We start from the raw sequence: 21,327 nt of genomic DNA on the forward strand, positions 1-21,327 counted from the left end.
CTCCCAGGAACACACGATGGAAAATGTTTAATCAGTAATAATATCAGACCAACCTGAATTATTATTTTTTTAATCATTTATGTTTTCACAGGTTTTTGATAAGAGAAGCAATTTACCACTATTCTGAAGCAATTTACCACTATTAACAGTTGGGGAGGGATACTAGGGCTGAGGAAAGTAGGACACCACGAGGCGGAACACACATATACTGTAAGTATAGATACACACACACACACACGTGTATACATGCACATACACACACACGCATGTGCACACACACCAGCAAGCCACACACACATGATCATATAGAGATATACTGTGTAGAACAGACATGCCTCTGACATAGAGATTAAGAAAACATGTTGGCTCTATTCATGACATGTCTATGTGCACCAACGGTCAGTATGATGTCCCCTCCTGACCTTGGTGACCATCTGACAACAGTTGGGAAAGTGCAGATCTGGCCAGTGTGGGTTTCCGTCCAACAAGCTTCCCAACAATATGACATATCTGACCGACATCCATACTCGCCAGCCAAACTCATTTGCTCCGAGGCATCGGGACGGGAGCAGGTGTGTGAGGATGTACACAGCGCGAAATCCACGGATCAGCGGCTCGTGACGCCAGAGCACACACTGACTCACACACGTATGCACGTACACACACAACTCGCCGCTTGCTTGCCATCTATAAGCGGAAAATGAGGGTTACAGCTCAGCGTCGGGCTACGACGCCCTGAAGGAAGAGTGATGGAATTGACTGTTGTTGTAGGAATGTATCTCCCTGGATAGCTGTTTCTCCCTCCCTGCTTCTCCGCCTACTCTTCAGCAAATTCAATTATCATCTCACCTTATTTGTCCCACAGCGCTCACTCTGCTGTGTGTGTGAAAGAGTGTGTGTGTGTGTGTGTGTGTGTGTGCATATGTTTGTGAGTATGTGTGTGTGTGCACGTGGTATTCACAGCACCTATAGCCAGAAAGGTTCGTTAACATTTGATGGTGTCACTCTAACCCTGAAGAGTGATTCCAGCAAGGCTCTAAATGAATCATTTTCATTGCTAGCACCAGAAAGAAGCACCATTTGCATTGCTAGCACCAGAAAGAAGCATCGTTTTCATTGCTAGCACCAGAAAGAAGCATCGTTTGCATTGCTAGCACCAGAAAGAAGCATCGTTTTCATTGCGAGCACCAGAAAGAAGCATCGTTTTCATTGCGAGCACCAGAAAGAAGCACCATTTTCATTGCGAGCACCAGAAAGAAGCATCGTTTTCATTGCTAGCACCAGAAAGAAGCATCGTTTTCATTGCGAGCACCAGAAAGAAGCATCGTTTTCATTGCGAGCACCAGAAAGAAGCATCGTTTTCATTGCGAGCACCAGAAAGAAGCATCGTTTTCATTGCGAGCACCAGAAAGAAGCATCGTTTTCATTGCGAGCACCAGAAAGAAGCATCGTTTTCATTGCGAGCACCAGAAAGAAGCATCGTTTTCATTGCGAGCACCAGAAAGAAGCATCGTTTTCATTGCTAGCACCAGAAAGAAGCATCGTTTTCATTGCTAGCACCAGAAAGAAGCATCGTTTTCATTGCGAGCACCAGAAAGAAGCATCGTTTTCATTGCGAGCACCAGAAAGAAGCATCGTTTTCATTGCGAGCACCAGAAAGAAGCATCGTTTTCATTGCGAGCACCAGAAAGAAGCATCGTTTTCATTGCGAGCACCAGAAAGAAGCATCGTTTTCATTGCGAGCACCAGAAAGAAGCATCGTTTTCATTGCTAGCACCAGAAAGAAGCATCGTTTTCATTGCTAGCACCAGAAAGAAGCATCGTTTTCATTGCGAGCACCAGAAAGAAGCATCGTTTTCATTGCTAGCACCAGAAAGAAGCATCATTTCTTTATTGAGATGTATCCTATATGAATTCTAGCTACTTTTGAAGCACATGATGTGCCCTGGAAACTAATATGTAACATCTGTAAATACATTTGTTTATTATAAAAAGCTCAAATGTTGATAAATATACCTGTCATTGAAATTACAAAGTCATTTGTGGAATATTAGGTTTCTACATGGTGTAAATGTTCCTGTTGCGATGCATTTCATTGAGAATAGACCACTGTCTCTTTGAGTGTCACCTTTGTGATGATGACATTAGTGACGAGAAGTTTGGTTCCTTTGGCTCTTTATATTGACTCAGATCTTTTCCATTCGTTCAGTAAAAAGAACAACTCTTTCGACTCATTTAATTCATTTGAGTCAGCAACACCAAGGGCCCAGTTTCCCGATAGCGACAAGTGTTTTAACGATGCATCTTTCCTACAACGGCCGAACATGTACCGTAACATACGCTACGTTTCCCAAAACACCACGCAGAGAGAACGTTTGCAAAGTGGGTCGTTGAAGCATGTTTCGATACTGACAGGATCAGCTTTCTCCATTAAAATGTTCTGTTAACATGAGAATTATTCCACAATACTTACGACAGATCAGGTTCTAGAAATATATTATCACTTATGGCTGCAAAAATGTACTCTAATGCTTACCCTATAATAATGCACTAAATCAAGATTTTGCACATCATTGCGCAAATGTTAGGCTGCACATTAATTATATTCAGACAAATTACAGACAGTAGCCTACAAGCAGCACAACACTGCTTGTAGGCCTAAGACGGGGAATTTTTACTAGAATTAAAAATGGAAAAACTGAGTTTAAATGTATTTGGCAAAGGTGTATGTAAAGTTCCGACAGGTGCCATTAATACAGGTAACGAGTGGAGGACAGAAGAGCCTCTTAAAGAAGAAGTTACAGGTCTGTGCGAGCCCGAAATCTTGCTTGTTTGTAGGTGACCAAATACTTATTTTCCACCATAATTTGCAAATAAATTCATAAAAAATCCTACAATGCGATTTTCTGGATTTTTTTTCTCATTTTGTCTGTCATAGTTGAAGTGTACCTATGATGAAAATTACAGGCCTCTCTCATCTTTTTAAGTGGGAGAACATGCACAATTGGTGGCCTTGAAATACATCCACAGGTACACCTCCAACTGACTGAAAATATGTAAATTTGCCTATCAGAAGCTTCTAAAACCATGACGTCATTTTCTGGAATTTTCCAAGCTGTTTAAAGGCACAGTCAACTTAGTGTATGTAAACTTCTGACCCACTGGAATTGTGATACAGTGAATTATAAGTGAAATAATCTGTCTGTAAACAATTGTTGGGAAAATGACTTGTGTCAAAGTAGATGTCCTAACCGACTTGCCAAAACTCTCGTTTGTGAACAAGAAATGTGTGGAGTGGTTGTAAAATTAGTTTTAATAACTCCAACCTAAGTGAATGTAAACTTCTGACTTCAACTGTAACAATGGTTTTGGGAAAGAGCTCTGAGATTTAACCATACTCCTACGAAGGTTCTAACTATGGCCTTAGCCTTTAAGATGCTTTTGGGAAACCAGACCCAGGTTGTTAGCTAGCTATCTAGCTAGATAGCTAACGTGACTGAACAAGGTGTAAAACAAATGCAGCCCGCGAGTAGTTTTAGAATGGCCCACGACATGGTTTATGAATATAAAATGCAGTCCCCCAATTCTTGACAGGAATAAAAAAACATTCCAACGGTAATATGGTTCAGCTGTTGGCTTAGAAACAAGCAGTTTTGGCTGTATTAATGATGCAAGCATGACGTAAATGAATCTGCGCTCTGGATTCAAATGGTACAGGAAAGCATTATCATTACAATAATTATATTACAAAAATATATATTTTTTGGTATTTTACCCCCTTTTTCGGTCATCGCTACTACTCGGGAGGTGAAGGTCGAAAGATGCGTCCACTGAAACATGACCCGCCAAACCACGCTTCTTAATACCTGCCCGTTTAACCCGGAAGCCAGCCGCTCCAATGTTTAACTGATGACTGGGTCAGCCTGCAGGCACCCGGCCCACCACAAGGAGTCGCTAGAGTGCGATTAGCCAGGTAAAGCCACCCGGCCACTCTCCCCTAACCCGGACGACGCTAGGCCAATTGTACGCTGCCCTATGGGACTACCGACCACGATCGGTTGTGATACAGCCTGGGATCGAACCCGGGTCTGCGATGCAGTGCCTTAGATCGCTGCCCCACTCGTGAGGCCCCATTACAATAATTATTCAAAAAATATATAATCATTTTGGATTCTTGGGGGGTGGTGGCACGTGCTCCCATATTAAAAGTCCAGGTCGCAGAGCAAAATATTTTGTTTGCATATTCGACCAAATTAGGTTCAAGTAGTACATTATGTGTAGTAGGGCTGTCCCATTTAGTTGACTGGTCGAATGTTTGGTTGGTGGGCTGTTGTTTGACCAATACTTTTTTAGTGGAGCAGTGGCAAATAGATTGTATAAAATGATGTAGACACCTGTCTGATTCACGCCTGTCTTAATGGAGTAATCCATTGTGGTGGCCGCGGGATGGCACACCAGTATCACCAGTAGTACATTTACCGTTAATGACCATCATTTCTAGTCTACAATGTTTGATTGATTACGGTAATTTCTGTTAATGCATTCGATATATTACTACTACAGTCTCACCGTTGTCATTGTTGGAGTGGACACGTTGTTTGCAGAGCGCACAACCTAGGCTACACTTGTGAGAAAAAAGTTTGGGTTTATTTCATTACATTCATGAGCTGTCAATTTATTCATTGTCGTTGGTTTGGAGCGCTCCTGTTAATATTGAGTAAAAACACACACCTGACTACACATAGATGTAGACCTAGGCTACCTGGTCTGTGTGCAAATGTAGGGCTATATATGTCCCTATTTGGGGATCTGATACTATTTCTGATTGTCTTAACTCACCATCACTGTGGAGCTTCTCAACGTATTTTTTCTTTGCCTCAAACAGCAAGTAAACTATGTCTGTTTTACATCCTTTTAGAATGACAATAGTTCCTCAATGTAGCTTATTTGAAAAATCTTTCCAGCTCTCTCACTTTCAGTAACCACCCAGCATGAAAGGGGGGAAAAAACTGTAATGCTCTGATCCAGTGGAATAGCCTACCTTTTATTTCATATCCTTTGCACAAATAGTCTACAGCTGTGTCTGTCTGTCTGGAGCTCACTGTCGTTGGAAACGGAAAGGTCAAGTTTGCTAGCAGGATTGAGCTGGACCAAGTTAATAGGTGATACAATGTTTCATGATTCAAGTTCGCTGCAGAGAGGCCATGTGTAGCCAATGTGATTTATGGGATATTTATTTTTAATCAGGATATTTTCTATTTGTTGGTTTATGTAGGCTATTTTTACATTAGGCTATTTTTACATTAGGCTATTTTTACATTAGGCTATTTTTACATTAGGCTATTTTTACAAATTGGCAACGGCAATATAATGTCATGTATTGACGTTGTGTACATGATTTTGAATTCTGAAGACTTTATTAGAAATGAAATGAAACTGTTCCATGAAAATGTGAACATGAAAACCAGAACTGGCACGCAGATCAGTACAAACTGTACACTTTTTTATTCTTCTGCTTGGAGCTAGATAGAAGCAGAGCTGCCATATCTGTTGGCGCCATTTTGAAATAAAATATAGATCGCTGGCTCCCTCTTTAGTAATTTGTGTCTTAATTTGTAATCGCAGTGCATAAAGCATCAGACAAGCTAAGTAGCTTACATATAGTTGATTTTATTCAAACATAGGGTGTGTCTGTACAGTACATGGTAAAATACACGTTTGAAAATGTCAAACAATCAAGAGAACAGACTACTCTACTTTTTTAGTTGGGGACAGCCCTAATGTGTATGCTGGTCTAACAGGCCTACAATCTACACTTTACCAAGCACTCTTGTCCAGAGAAGCTGGGGTTAAGAGCCTTGCTCACAGGTACATCGACAGATTTAACACCTAGTCGGCTCAGGGATTTGAACCAAACACTCTTAACTGCTACGCTACCTGTCCCGGATGTAGGCCAGTCCAACAGGCCTGCTATCTGTATGGTAGACTAGTCCGCTACGCTATCTTTAAGACAGATGAGGAAACACACTCAGCCATCTTGGCACAGTACGCTGTGGATGATTGATTGTGTGATTTAAGTATTTAATCCAATTTAAAGACGGCATGCTCTCCGCTCTGAGGTAAAATACAATCTACTCTGAGCATTTACTGTAAGAAGGGAGGGAGAGGGAGATGGAGACCGGTAGAAATGGTATATTTTGAAATGTGAAGCAGAGAGACAGACACGGAACACACACTCATACACACACACTTATGGAGCAGAATTGTTCTACAGGCGATTAGGTTGCAATACCCCTTTGAATGATCAACTCTCTCTCTGTCTCATCCGTGACCAGTTCTATAGCTTCATGTTTAATATTCACATGGTGTCACATCAGTATGAAGGGTCGGGAGACAGGCGCAGGAACGCGTAATAGTTTTTTTTTTTTACCCAAATTACGGCGTGCTGAGTAAAGGCACGGGGACAAAGACCAAACAAACACGTATACAACACACAGGGTAGAAACCCAAAGAAAAAAGAGTGAGGAGTACCTTGAATAAATAACACACTCGCACAATGATTAACACACGAGATGAGATCCGTAATCACCTGGGCAATCCCAAAACCCACATAGTAACAATAAATCGACCGCTCAATGGAAACCAAAGGGCACACATATACAAATACAAATAGTGGGAATAGGGGCCAGTTGTGCATAAAGGAAAGTTCCGGAGGGATCCATGACACATAGATGTGGACTCACCAACTGGAAAAACACCTTTCATCAATGCTTAAACCATGTAAAACAATAGCCTGACAGTGTGTGTATGTATGTGTGTGTGTGTGTGTGTGTGTGTGTGTGTGTGTGTGTGTGTGTGTGTGTGTGTGTGTGTGTGTGTGTGTGTGTGTGTGTGTGTGTGTGTGTGTGTGTGTGTGTGTGTGTGTGTGTGTGTGTGTGTGTGCATGTGTGTGTGTGCGTGTGTTGTGTGTTGTGTGTGTGTGTGTTTGAATTTGTATATACACGAGTGTCTACCAACCCCCCTCATATGAAACACTCCATTAATCATATGGTAAAACAGACACATTCATACAGAGTAACCTATGCTGATCACACACATGTTCACACTGCCTGTGTCTACTAATGCATCTTCCATACCTAAGAGAGAGAGAGAAGGAGAGCGAGAGAGAGAAAGAGAGAGAGAGAAGGAGAGCGAGAGAGAGAAAGAGAGATAGAGGGGGGAGAGACAGAGAGAGAAAGAGAAAGGGGGAGAGCGAGAGAGAGCGAGAGGGGGAGAGAGACAGAGAGAGAGAGAGAGAGAGAGAGAGAGAGAGAGAGAGAGAGAGGGGGGGAGAGAGCGAGAGGGGGAGAGAGAGCGAGAGGGGGAGAGAGAGAGAAAGAGAGAGAGAGAGGGGGAGAGAGAGAGAAAGAGAGCTAGAAGCTAGAGAGAGAGCGAGAGAGAGAGAAAGAGAGTGAGAGAGAGAGCGAGAGAAAGGGGGGAGAGAGAGCGAGAGCAAGAGGGGGAGAGAGAGAGAGAGAAAGAGAAAGAGAGCGAGAGATAGAGGGGGGGAGAGAAAGAGAGAGATAGGTGGGGAGAGAGAGGGGGGGAGATGGACTAATGCAGAAATGCCTGCATTATTACCACTAACACAAGCATCTCTCTCCCTTTCAAAAACAAACGCTGACTGTGTGTCTGGAGTGTAGTCCTCCCAGTATGTGTGTTATTCCAGTGTGTCTGGAGTGTAGTCCTCCCAGTATGTGTGTTATTCCAGTGTGTCTGGAGCGTAGTCCTCCCAGTATGTGTGTTATTCCAGTGTGTCTGGAGTGTAGTCCTCCCAGTATGTGTGTTATTCCAGTGTGTCTGGAGTGTAGTCCTCCCAGTATGTGTGTTATTCCAGTGTGTCTGGAGTGTAGTCCTCCCAGCATGTGTGTTATTCCAGTGTGTCTGGAGTGTAGTCCTCCCAGTATGTGTGTTATTCCAGTGTGTCTGGAGTGTAGTCCTCCCAGTATGTGTATTATTCCAGTGTGTCTGGAGTGTAGTCCTCCCAGTATGTGTGTTATTCCAGTGTGTCTGGAGTGTAGTCCTCCCAGTATGTGTGTTATTCCAGTGTGTCTGGAGTGTAGTCCTCCCAGTATGTGTGTTATTCCAGTGTGTCTGGAGTGTAGTCCTCCCAGTATGTGTGTTATTCCAGTGTGTCTGTGTATATTATTCCTCAGAACTGATGGGAGACGCTGATGATGTATAAAGCTGTATAAAGACCACAGGGGCAACGAGGCTAGTGGTCCTGACCGTGGTTGACCGTGGGTGGTCCTAGTTAATATCCAGAGGGGGACCGCAGGTGGTCAGGGTTAACGAGGGCCGGGGCAGTGAGGTGAGGAAGGCATGCTACGTTTAATTCCCACCATACAACTCCCTGCTGACTGTGATTAATTACCCAGAGATTCACAGCCAACCCCTCCACACACACACACACACACACACACACACACACACACACACACACACACACACACACACACACACACACACACACACACACACACACACACACACAGGGTTCTCCAGTTGTCTGTGTTCATTGTCTGGTGCCTGAGAATGACTAAGTGTAGCCCTGCTCTCATGGTTACGGTCAATGTGGTCTTGAGTAAAGAAGCAGCGACTTCAGTCAAGGGGAAATATCATTACCACTCTTGGGTAAAGTATATCGGTAGAAATGTTACAAATAGGGAGGTTCAAGACCCTCGGAAGACAGCATAGTAAAATGGAGGGATGTATTGCAAGAGGAAATATAAAAAATGGCACTAAACTGGGAAAGATGTCTTAATCTGTGGACATTGGAGTGTTGTGAGTTAAGATCAGAATGAATGGTGGATTGGCCGCTGTGGGTGAAAATCCAGCTGTTGAAGAAAGAAATTAGGAATATATGTATAATTATTTCACTACAGATACCGTAGATGTGAGTGAAATAGCTTTAAGTAGCAGTAGAAGTATTGTTGTCCATTAGTTTGCGCAGATTAGTGTAGGGCCGATAGGGTATGGGATTAGAAATGATGCAAACAATTTAATTGATAGAACCTACAATATATCTGCAATATTAAAGCTGATAAATAAGAAGCAGTGACCATGTCCTACCTCAACCATTAGCACACAACCTCCCACACAGGGCAACCACAACACCCTGTGTTCCAAAACAAATGAATCAATGAAGCTACTTTTTCATACTGAACAACTATTGCCCTACTGTTGCCCTTTTCAAGCACAACTGCTAAAGAATGCTTCCATGCATCTCTCAGTGAGCAGAAGGCGAAGCCACAGTCACAGTGAATTGAGCCCCAGGGTGTATTCATTGTCTCACAGTCAGAGACAAAGTGCTTCAATCTGAGGAGACACATGTTCAATCACAGGACATTTATGTGTCACTTATCATGTCCAGCACCACACTGACATAACCCAGCATTCGTCAGGACTAACATGGGAAGAGCCTTCATTTTCAGTAGTGTGTGTGTGTGTGTGTGTGTGTGTGTGTGTGTGTGTGTGTGTGTGTGTGTGTGTGTGTGTGTGTGAGGGGTGATCCTGTTCCAATCCCTATCGTCTTCAGAACTGGTCTCCCACAGTATTGGGTATTGTAGGATGGCATGTCAGTTCAACCTGCTCTGCTTACTGTATCATCACCACTGTAATCCTCATCTACATAATGATTCCATGAAGCCATAAGATCAACCACAGCCCACAACACACACACACACAACCCTGCTAAACAAACATTATAATCCCTCAGAGAGAGAGAGAGAGAGAGAGAGAGAGAGAGAGAGAGAGAGAGAGAGAGAGAGAGAGAGAGAGAAGTTTAAGCTTGGTCGTCAACCATCCAACAAACTGTCAGAGATGATCTGTGTGTCCTGCAGTTGTGAGAACAAAAAAGCCCACACAAGTCCCTGAAATAAAGAGCAATGCTCGGCTTAGTATTTCTTAGCGGGGATGTGCTGGTATCCGTGGCAATACCAGTCCCTATCTGGAAGAGCCATCGTCCCGATGGGTCCTAAATGAGGCCAATAATAGCCCTCTGCTCAGGTCCCCAGAGTCCTGCCTGTTTAAAAAGCCATTCTCTGCTTGACTGAGGAAAGCCTGGCAGATAACGGCAGGGCTGGAGCAGACTGGAGAGGGCAGGTTGAGGTGGGGGTATAGGAGATGGTGATAAGAGATGCATCTGTCTTATTCTTATTCTTTTTTTTTGACCATTTCCCCCATCTTCTATTTCAAAACAGATGTAGTTTTGTAGTTTTGCAGGAATTGCGGATGAGCTTTGTGATTTACATAAATTCACTGAAAACCTGCACTAACACACGTATTAGCAGTATTGAACTTCTTGTAGCCTGCTTTTGTCCAGCTAATAGCCTAACCACCTATCAATCAAATCCTGTTGCTGCAGGACTTTTTCGCTCTTACATAGGTTGAATTAAGATCCTACATCTGTAGGTACCATGGTTATGCATATCAGGCAACATATCTTAAGTTATGAGCACACAGGCATCAACACACACACACACACACACACACACACACACACACACACACACACACACACTTACCAGAGCAAGGTCACCGCTAATATTGTTAAAGTATGGTTCTGTGCAAAAGGATTCTCTCCAGCTGCCCAAAAGGAGACCAGAGAAAGTGTTGGTTGCAGAATTCTCTCTGTCCAGTCAGAGCAGAGCAACGCTTTTAAAGAACAACCTCTGACCACTCAGAACAACACGTTTGTGTTCTGGAACAATAACTGGCCAACCAGAGAAGTCATGCTGTTTCATCTTTTAACTAACCAATAAGAACTCTCACTGCCCATATGCTCACCCCGCCCACTTCTTAGATTCCAGAAACACAGACACACATGAACGCACACAGGCACAAACACACACACACACAAATAAAGAGCCTTATTGAATGGGAGGGTCCTAAGATAGAACACACAGTAGTCACTGGGGAGGGAGGGAGGTTTAATTTAACATGGCTTATCCTCATTAGCTCTCTCTCTCTCTCTCCATCGCTCTTCCCAATGTCCCACCACATATCTCCCCATACCTCCATCCCTCCCTCAGTAGCCCCCTAATCCCAGTAACCCTGTTTCCATCTGTCTGTGCTCCTGAGACTCTTACTCCTCCAACCCCTCTTGTTTGTCTGAAACCAATGCCCATTCTACTAAATCCCCAGACCAATCAAGCTCCAGCTCTGTAGCTCTCCATTCCCCACCGTCATGTCTACGGTACCTACCCCCTTATAGCCCCTTACTGCTGCCCTCCACAGCCATAGTGAAGCACAAAACAAAGCATCTCCCCAAATACACACAACCACCCGCACGCACACACACACAATCTTGGGGAACATTGATTGTATTCTAGCATGTCTTTCTCTTGTCTACAGTACATTATCTCTGCCCTGGGTCTCAGAGAGAAGAATAGCCCCAGGTGGGGAGCAGGCCTCTCAGATGGTATCTTATTACATACAGGCTTTAGCTTCACAGAAACAGTGTTAAGGGTGAGATGGGATGGTTTCTCCGTAGCAGGCTGGAGAGGCGAAAGATAATGTGTGAAAGATGACGCCGTTCTATGATAGAATTGCTTTGAAAGCACCTTGCATGAAAAATAAATCGTACTTATTATTATTTATTTTTTTATCCTTGTTGTTCATAAGGTGTACAGTAGACCTACCCTCATGCTCAGGCAAAACAACAGCAACCCATTTAAAGACACACATACACAGGAATGAGAACAAAACTGCCTCTCACACTGAGTCTGCAGAATGAGCCACCTTTCTCTTTTCATTTATTTGTTTGTATTAGGATCCCCATTAACCAGCGCCAGTGGCAACAGCTAGTCTAACTGGGGTCCGACACATAATGAAACATACATTACAGACAAAATACTTTACAATTTACATTTAAAAACATGTAGTGTGTGTGTGTGTATGTGTGTGTTTATCTATCAGTTACACAGTCAGTACATGTCAGTAAATACACACAAAAAGTAGGTCACATCTCTTCCAGGGTATCGGAGGACAGGTAGGGCTGGGAGAAGAGCAGGAGGATGGAGGGAGGGAAGGGGACTGGAGGGATAGGAAAGGGATGGAAAAGAGAAAGGGATGGATGGGGGGAGCTGCAGGGCTAGGAAGACAGCCAGAACATTGCCAGAGCCAAGAACAGGGCTGGGCCTGTGTTTGAGGAGGGCACACACACACACACTCACACAAACAGACACACACACACCACATGATTCAGGCACGCTGACTCAACCTGTGTGGTAGAGCAGAACACAAGAGAGACACAATCACTGAAGGTTCCATATGCACTTGGAGAGATTCCCATTCACAAATATCACATCTACACACAAACACAAATAAATAGATACAAGAGCCAAGAAAGCACTCAAATCTCACCTAGCTACATAATGGGGTTACACAAGCACACACAGACACAGTATGGTTGAAAGGTCTCCATAAAGATGCACTACTGACAGCCGTTCCAAAAGATCCATATCGAAGAAGATATCCTACATGATATGACGCCTGTCACTGAGGTGTATTGATGCACTGTACAGACACACTACTGTTCACCAATCATAAAACACACTCTGATGAGGCAGCCATCAACTAACATCCAAGTGCCTTCTCTTAATAATATTGCACTGAGACAGGCTAGCATCCAGGAAGACTCTTTGCCACCCCACATCAGAGGCCCATGTTGCACAGAGGCGCATCGTTTATGACGGTCCCCCTCTCCTGGGGGACTCATTTCCCCGTGACACGGACCACTGCAGCTGACAAAACAACGGAGCACATAGTTTCGCTTTAGGGAACGATGGCTCGAGATGAGAGTCAGACAGCTCTCTCTCTCTCTCTCTCTCTCCCCTGCTCTTTTTTCTAGAGCAGTGCTGCATATTTGAGTGGAGTTTTCACTGACAAGATGACAGCTCAGGGCAAGGAAAATCAAAAGCGATGAAAATACAACCGATAATACCTTGTGCGTGCGTTTGTACATATATATATGCTATTTAGCAGACGGTTTCATCCAAAGCTACTTCCAGTCATGCACACATACATATGGGTGGTAAGAGGAATCAAACCCACAATTCTGCTGTAGCAAAGGCCATGCTCTTCCAACTGAGCTACTGAGCTACAGCTCCCCTGGGACTGTCTCCCCCGGGATTGTGTCTGAAAGTGTGTCTATGTGTGAGTTTGTGTGTGTGTGGCGACAATATGCATATGTGTGTGTTCAGTTGGTGTGAGCGTATGTAGTGTGACTTTGTGTGTGTGTTGGGGTGTAGTATGTGTGAGTGTGTGGGTATAGTCCAGTGAGTGTGAGGGTAGAGTCCAGTGAGTGTCAGGGTAGAGTCCAGTGAGTGTGTGGGTAGAGTCCAGTGAGTGTGTGGGTAGAGTCCAGTGAGTGTGTGGGTAGAGTCCAGTGAGTGTGTGGGTAGAGTCCAGTGAGTGTCAGGGTAGAGTCCAGTGAGTGTGTGGGTAGAGTCCAGTGAGTGTCAGGGTAGAGTCCAGTGAGTGTGTGGGTAGAGTCCAGTGAGTGTTAGGGTAGAGTCCAGTGAGTGTGTGGGTATAGTCCAGTGAGTGTGTGGGTAGAGTCCAGTGAGTGTGTGGGTAGAGTCCAGTGAGTGTGTGGGTATAGTCCAGTGAGTGTCAGGGTAGAGTCCAGTGAGTGTGTGGGTATAGTCCAGTGAGTGTGTGGGTAGAGTCCAGTGAGTGTGTGGGTAGAGTCCAGTGAGTGTGTGGGTAGAGTCCAGTGAGTGTCAGGGTAGAGTCCAGTGAGTGTCAGGGTAGAGTCCAGTGAGTGTCAGGGTAGAATCCAGTGAGTGTGTGGGTAGAGTCCAGTGAGTGTCAGGGTAGAGTCCAGTGAGTGTGTGGGTAGAGTCCAGTGAGTGTGTGGGTAGAGTCCAGTGAGTGTGTGGGTAGAGTCCAGTGAGTGTGTGGGTAGAGTCCAGTGAGTGTGTGGGTAGAGTCCAGTGAGTGTCAGGGTAGAGTCCAGTGAGTGTGTGGGTATAGTCCAGTGAGTGTGTGGGTAGAGTCCAGTGAGTGTGTGGGTAGAGTCCAGTGAGTGTGTGGGTAGAGTCCAGTGAGTGTGTGGGTAGAGTCCAGTGAGTGTCAGGGTAGAGTCCAGTGAGTGTGTGGGTAGAGTCCAGTGAGTGTGTGGGTAGAGTCCAGTGAGTGTGTGGGTAGAGTCCAGTGAGTGTCAGGGTAGAGTCCAGTGAGTGTGTGGGTAGAGTCCAGTGAGTGTTAGGGTAGAGTCCAGTGAGTGTGTGGGTATAGTCCAGTGAGTGTGTGGGTAGAGTCCAGTGAGTGTGTGGGTAGAGTCCAGTGAGTGTGTGGGTATAGTCCAGTGAGTGTCAGGGTAGAGTCCAGTGAGTGTGTGGGTATAGTCCAGTGAGTGTGTGGGTAGAGTCCAGTGAGTGTGTGGGTAGAGTCCAGTGAGTGTGTGGGTAGAGTCCAGTGAGTGTCAGGGTAGAGTCCAGTGAGTGTCAGGGTAGAGTCCAGTGAGTGTCAGGGTAGAGTCCAGTGAGTGTGTGGGTAGAGTCCAGTGAGTGTGAGGGTAGAGTCCAGTGAGTGTGTGGGTATAGTCCAGTGAGTGTGTGGGTAGAGTCCAGTGAGTGTGAGGGTAGAGTCCAGTGAGTGTGAGGGTAGATTCCAGTGAGTGTGAGGGTAGAGTCCAGTGAGTGTGAGGGTAGAGTCCAGTGAGTGTGAGGGTAGAGTCCAGTGAGTGTGAGGGTAGAGTCCAGTGAGTGTGTGGGTAGAGTCCAGTGAGTGTGAGGGTAGAGTCCAGTGAGTGTGTGGGTAGAGTCCAGTGAGTGTGAGGGTAGATTCCAGTGAGTGTGAGGGTAGATTCCAGTGAGTGTGAGGGTAGAGTCCAGTGAGTGTAGAGTCCTGTGAGTGTGTGGGTAGAGTCCAGTGAGTGTGAGGGTAGAGTCCAGTGAGTGTGAGGGTAGAGTCCAGTGAGTGTGAGGGTAGAGTCCAGTGAGTCTGTGGGAAGAGTCCAGTGAGTGTGAGGGTAGAGTCCAGTGAGTGTGAGGGTAGAGTCCAGTGAGTGTGAGGGTAGAGTCCAGTGAGTGTGAGGGTAGAGTCCAGTGAGTGTGTGGGTAGAGTCCAGTGAGTGTGAGGGTAGAGTCCAGTGAGTGTGTGGGTAGAGTCCAGTCAGTGTAGAGTCCAGTGAGTGTGAGGGTAGAGTCCAGTGAGTGTGTGGGTAGAGTCCAGTGAGTGTGTGGGTAGAGTCCAATGAGTGTGTGGGTAGAGTCCAGTGAGTGTGAGGGTAGAGTCCAGTGAATGTCAGGGTAGAGTCCAGTGAGTGTGAGGGTAGAGTCCAGTGAGTGTGTGGGTAGAGTCCAGTGAGTGTGTGGGTAGAGTCCAGTGAGTGTGAGGGTAGAGTCCAGTGAGTGTGTGGGTAGAGTCCAGTGAGTGTGAGGGTAGAGTCCAGTGAGTGTGTGGGTAGAGTCCAGTGAGTGTGTGGGTAGAGTCCAGTGAGTGTGTGGGTAGAGTCCAGTGAGTGTGAGGGTAGAGTCCAGTGAGTGTGTGGGTAGAGTCCAGTGAGTGTGAGGGTAGAGTCCAGTGAGTGTGTGGGTAGAGTCCAGTCAGTGTAGAGTCCAGTGAGTGTGAGGGTAGAGTCCAGTGAATGTCAGGGTAGAGTCTAGTGAGTGTGAGGGTAGAGTCCAGTGAGTGTGTGGGTAGAGTCCAGTGAGTGTGTGGGTAGAGTCCAGTGAGTTGTGTGGGTAGAGTCCAGTGAGTGTCAGGGTAGAGTCCAGTGAGTGTCAGGGTAGAGTCCTGTGAGTGTAGAGTCCTGTGAGTGTGTGGGTAGAGTCCTGTGAGTGTGAGGGTAGAGTCCAGTGAGTGTGAGGGTAGAGTCCAGTGAGTGTGAGGGTAGAGTCCAGTGAGTGTGAGGGTAGAGTCCAGTGAGTGTGAGGGTAGAGTCCAGTGAGTGTGAGGGTAGAGTCCAGTGAGTCTGTGGGAAGAGTCCAGTGAGTGTGAGGGTAGAGTCCAGTGAGTGTGAGGGTAGAGTCCAGTGAGTGTGAGGGTAGAGTCCAGTGAGTGTGTGGGTAGAGTCCAGTGAGTGTGAGGGTAGAGTCCAGTGAGTGTGTGGGTAGAGTCCAGTGAGTGTGAGGGTAGAGTCCAGTGAGTGTGTGGGTAGAGTCCAGTGAGTGTGAGGGTAAATTCCAGTGAGCGTGAGGGTAGATTCCAGTGAGTGTGAGGGTAGAGTCCAGTGAGTGTAGAGTCCTGTGAGTGTGTGGGTAGAGTCCAGTGAGTGTGAGGGTAGAGTCCAGTGAGTGTGAGGGTAGAGTCCAGTGAGTGTGAGGGTAGAGTCCAGTGAGTGTGAGGGTAGAGTCCAGTGAGTGTGAGGGTAGAGTCCAGTGAGTGTGTGGGTAGAGTCCAGTGAGTGTGAGGGTAGATTCCAGTGAGTGTGAGGGTAGATTCCAGTGAGTGTGAGGGTAGAGTCCAGTGAGTGTAGAGTCCTGTGAGTGTGTGGGTAGAGTCCAGTGAGTGTGAGGGTAGAGTCCAGTGAGTGTGAGGGTAGAGTCCAGTGAGTGTGAGGGTAGAGTCCAGTGAGTGTGAGGGTAGAGTCCAGTGAGTCTGTGGGAAGAGTCCAGTGAGTATGAGGGTAGAGTCCAGTGAGTGTGAGGGTAGAGTCCAGTGAGTGTGAGGGTAGAGTCCAGTGAGTGTGAGGGTAGAGTCCAGTGAGTGTGAGGGTAGATTCCAGTGAGTGTGAGGGTGGAGTCCAGTGAGTGTGAGGGTAGAGTCCAGTGAGTGTGCATAGAGCCGGTGCAGGAGAGTCAGTGCAAATAAAAAGGGGGTCAATGCAAATGGTCAGGGTAGCCATTTGATTGGCTGTTCAGTAGTCTTATGACATCACGACAGTGAGCCATGAATGCTTTGAAAGGCTGGTCATGGTTCACATCAACACCATTGTCCCAGAAACCCAAGACCCACTCCAATTTACATACCACTCCAACAGATCCACAGATAACGCAATCTCTATTGCACTCCACACGGCCCTTTCCCACCTGGACAAAAGGAACACATGTGTGAGAATGCTACTCATTGACTACAGCTCAGCGTTCAACACAATAGTGCCTTCAAAGCTCATCAACAAGCCAAGGACCCTGGGACTTAACACCTCCCTCTGAAACTGGATCCTGGAGTTCTTGACAGGCCGCCCCCAGGTGGTAAGGGTAGGCAACAACACATCTACCATGCTGACCCTCAACACGGGGGCCTCTCAGGGGTATGTGCTTAGTCCCCTCCTGTACTCCCTGTTCACCCACGACTGCGTGGTTCCAACACCATCCTTAAGTTTACCGACCACACAACAGCGATAGGCCTGATTACCGATGACGATGAGTATGGTGCCAGGACAACAACCCCTCCCTCAACCTCGGCATGACAAAGGATCTGATCGTGGCTACAGGAAAGGGAGGGCCGAGCACACCCCCATTCACATCGATGGGGCTGTAGTGGAGCGGGTCGAGAACTTCAAGTTCCTCGGTGTCCACATCACTAAGGACCTATCATGGTTCAAACGCACCAACACAGTTGAGAAGAGGGTACAACAACGCCTCTCCCCCTCAGGAGATCTTCCGAAAGTTCTACAGCTGCACCATCGAGAGCATCTTGACTGGCTGCATCACCGCCTGGTATGGCAATTGCTTGCCATCTGACCGCAAGGTGCAACAGAGGGTAGTGCATACGGCCAAGTACATCACTGGGGCTGAGCTCCCTGCCAACCAGGACCTCTATACCAGACGGTGTCATTGGAAGGCCCTAAAATTGTCAAAGATTCCAGCAATCAACAACCCATTGTGACAGTTGGGGAAATGATTCCATTACAACTGGTATGGTGTTGAGTCTGTGTGTTATGACAAGGCTAGCGGCATCTGGCAGGCACAGCATAGAGAAACCTAATGAGGATAACAGTGGAGATGTGATAGGGGCCGGGTTGTTTTGGAGCAGAGATGTGATCATGGGAGAAATAACACACATAAAGTCGACACATTCTCTCCCCTGATAGGAGCAGCAGTCACCCTCACTTAGCTGAGCTCCGGGGAGGGTTGAAACCACCGCTCCTCCTGCCAGATAAGCACTTGACATTCTCTTAGCGTTAGCATCAGCCCTGTGTGTGTGTGTGTGTGTGTGTGTGTGTGTGTGTGTGTGTGTGTGTGTGTGTGTGTGTGTGTGTGTGTGTGTGTGTGTGTGTGTGTGTGTGTGTGTGTGTGTGTGTGTGTGTGTGTGTGTGTGTGTGTGTTGTGTGTGTGTTGTGTGTGTAAGGGAGAGAGAGAGCCATAGCCAGAGCTAATAAAAGGCCTTCTTTATGTGTTGCTATGAAACTGGCAAATGAAAACAAGCTCTAATACCACCATTCTCATTCCCTATCTATCTATACAGTACCTCCTCTCATCCCCTATCTATCTATACAGTATCTCCTCTCATCCCCTATCTATCTATACAGTATCTCCTCTCATCCCCTATCTATCTATCTATCTATCTATCTATCTATCTATCTATCTATCTATACAGTATCTCCTCTCATCCCCTATCTATCTATCTATCTATCTATCTATCTATCTATCTATCTATATATCTATCTATCTATCTATCTATACAGTATCTCCTCTCATCCCCTATCTATCTATCTATACAGTATCTCCTCTCATCCCCTATCTATCTATCTATACAGTATCTCCTCTCATCTCCTATCTATCTATCTATACAGTATCTCCTCTCATCCCCTATCTATCTATCTATACAGTATCTCCCCTCATCCCCTATCTATCTATCTATACAGTATCTCCTCTCATCCCCTATCTATCTATACAGTATCTCCTCTCATCCCCTATCAATCTATACAGTATCTCCTCTCATCCCCTATCTATCTATACAGTATCTCCTATCTATACAGTATCTCCTCTCATCCCCTATCTATCTATACAGTATCTCCTCTCATCCCCTATCTATCTATCTATACAGTATCTCCTCTCATCCCATATCTATCTATACAGTATCTCCTCTCATCCCCTATCTATCTATACAGTATCTCCTCTCATCCCCTATCTATCTATCTATACAGTATCTCCTCTCATCCCCTATCTATCTATACAATATCTCCTCTCATCCCCTATCTATCTATACAGTATCTCCTCTCATCCCCTATCTATCTACACAGTATCTCCTCTCATCCCCTATCTATCTATACAGTATCTCCTCTCATCCCCTATCTATCTATACAGTACCTCCTCTCATCCCCTATCTATCTGTACAGTATCTCCTCTCATCCCCTATCTATACAGTATCTCCTCTCATCCCCTATCTATACAGTATCTCCTCTCATCCCCTATCTATCTATACAGTATCTCCTCTCATCCCCTATCTATCTATACAGTATCTCCTCTCATCCCTTATCTATCTATACAGTATCTCGTCTCATCCCCTATCTATCTATACATTATCTCCTCTCATCCCCTATCTATCTATCTATCTATCTATCTATCTATCTATCTATCTATATATCTATCTATATATCTATCTATCTATCTATACAGTATCTCCTCTCATCCCCTATCTATCTATACAGTATCTCCTCTCATCCCCTATCTATCTATACAGTATATCCTCTCATCCCCTATCTATCTATACAGTATCTCCTCTCATCCCCTATCTATCTATACAGTATCTCCTCTCATCCCCTATCTATCTATACAGTATCTCCTCTCATCCCCTATCTATCTATGCAGTATCTGCTCTCATCCCCAATCTATCTATACAGTATCTGCTCTCATGCCCTATCTATCTATGTATACAGTATCTGCTCTCATCCCCTATCCATCTATACAATATCTCCTATCTATCTATACAGTATCTCCTCTCGTCCCCTATCTATCTACATAGTATCTCCTCTCATCCCCTATCTATCTACACAGTATCTCCTCTCATCCCCTATCTATCAATACAGTATCTCCTCTCATCCCCTATCCATCTATACAGTATCCCCTATCTATCTACACAGTATCTCCTCTCATCCCCTATCTATCTACACAGTATCTCCTCTCATCCCCTATCTATCTATACAGTATCTCTTCTCTGTAACACTTTCCATGCCAATAAAGCCATCTGATAGAGATATCTGAGAGAGAGAGGTATCTGAGGGAGAGAGAGATATCTGAGAGGGAGAGAGATATCTGAGAGGGAGAGAGATATTTGAGAGAGAGAGAGATATCTGAGAGACAGATATGAGAGAGAGATATCTGAGAGAGAGATATCTGAGAGAGAGAGAGAGAGAGAGAGAGAGAGAGAGAGAGAGAGTATGTGTGTGTGTGTGTTAAAGAGAAAGTAGAAAATGGTAGCAGAGAGAGAGAGTGGGAGGGTGGATACAGGGGGAGAGATGTCTCCCTCTGTGTGTCTGAGAGTGACATTGTCAGCTGGGTTATCGGGCGGGGGGGGGTATCAGTAGAGCTGGGCTCAGCCATCAGTATTCACACCAGAACATCTGAGGAGCTAGAGAGAGATGGGGAGGAGTGGGAAAGACAGACAGGGAGAGCGAGAGAGAGAGAGAGAATGAGAGAAAGAGAGAGAGAAGAGAGATGAGAGAGGAGCTGTGGGGGAGAGAGCACAAAGAGATAAGAGATGAGGAGTGGGGAAAGAGTGCAAAGGAATGAAAGAGGACAGGTGGGGTAGAGGGCACAAAGGAATGAGAGAGGACGAGTGGGGTAGAGGGCACAAAGGAAAGAGAGAGGACGAGTGGGGTAGAGGGCATAAAGGAAAGAGAGAGGACGAGTGGGGTAGAGGGCACAAAGGAAAGAGAGAGGAGGATTGGGGGAGAGGGAGCGCAAAGGAAAGAGAGAGGAGGATTGGGGGAGAGGGAGCGCAATGGAAAGAGAGAGGAGGATTGGGGGAGAGGGAGCGCAAAGGAAAGAGAGAGGAGGATTGGGGGAGAGGGAGCGCAAAGGAAAGAGAGAGGAGGATTGGGGGAGAGGGAGCGCAAAGGAAAGAGAGAGGAGGATTGGGGGAGAGGGAGCGCAAAGGAAAGAGAGAAGAGGATTGGGGGAGAGAGAGCACAAAGGAAAGAGAGAGGAGGATTGGGGGAGAGGGAGCGCAAAGGAAAGAGAGAAGAGGATTGGGGGAGAGGGAGCGCAAAGGAAAGAGAGAAGAGGATTGGGGGAGAGAGAGCGCAAAGGAAAGAGAGCGGAGGATTGGGGAAGAGGGAGCGCAAAGGAAAGAGAGAGGAGGATTGGGGGAGAGGGAGTGCAAAGGAAAGAGAGAGGAGGATTGGGGGAGAGGGAGCGCAAAGGAAAGAGAGCGGAGGATTGGGGGAGAGGG

General features: G+C 46.0%; 1 protein-coding gene across 7 annotated transcripts in view; it reads right to left on the minus strand.

Annotated features, from left to right (window-relative positions):
• il1rapl1a (interleukin 1 receptor accessory protein-like 1a) overlaps positions 1-21,327 on the minus strand; it is a 402,960-nt gene that overhangs the window by 356,164 nt on the left and 25,469 nt on the right. Inside the window, exon 2 of one of the 7 annotated variants that reach the window (XM_052522245.1) lies at positions 16,962-17,021. The exons of 5 other annotated variants lie outside the window; for them this stretch is intronic. The gene's annotated coding sequence lies outside the window, so the exon portion shown is untranslated. Of the gene's footprint in view, positions 1-10,565; positions 10,656-16,961; positions 17,022-21,327 lie in introns of those variants that run through there. One more of the 7 variants, XM_052522246.1, reaches the window with a different exon arrangement.

The sequence above is a fragment of the Oncorhynchus keta genome, chromosome 7, assembly GCF_023373465.1.
Source record: "Oncorhynchus keta strain PuntledgeMale-10-30-2019 chromosome 7, Oket_V2, whole genome shotgun sequence".
Classification (NCBI taxonomy): Eukaryota; Metazoa; Chordata; class Actinopteri; order Salmoniformes; family Salmonidae; genus Oncorhynchus; species Oncorhynchus keta.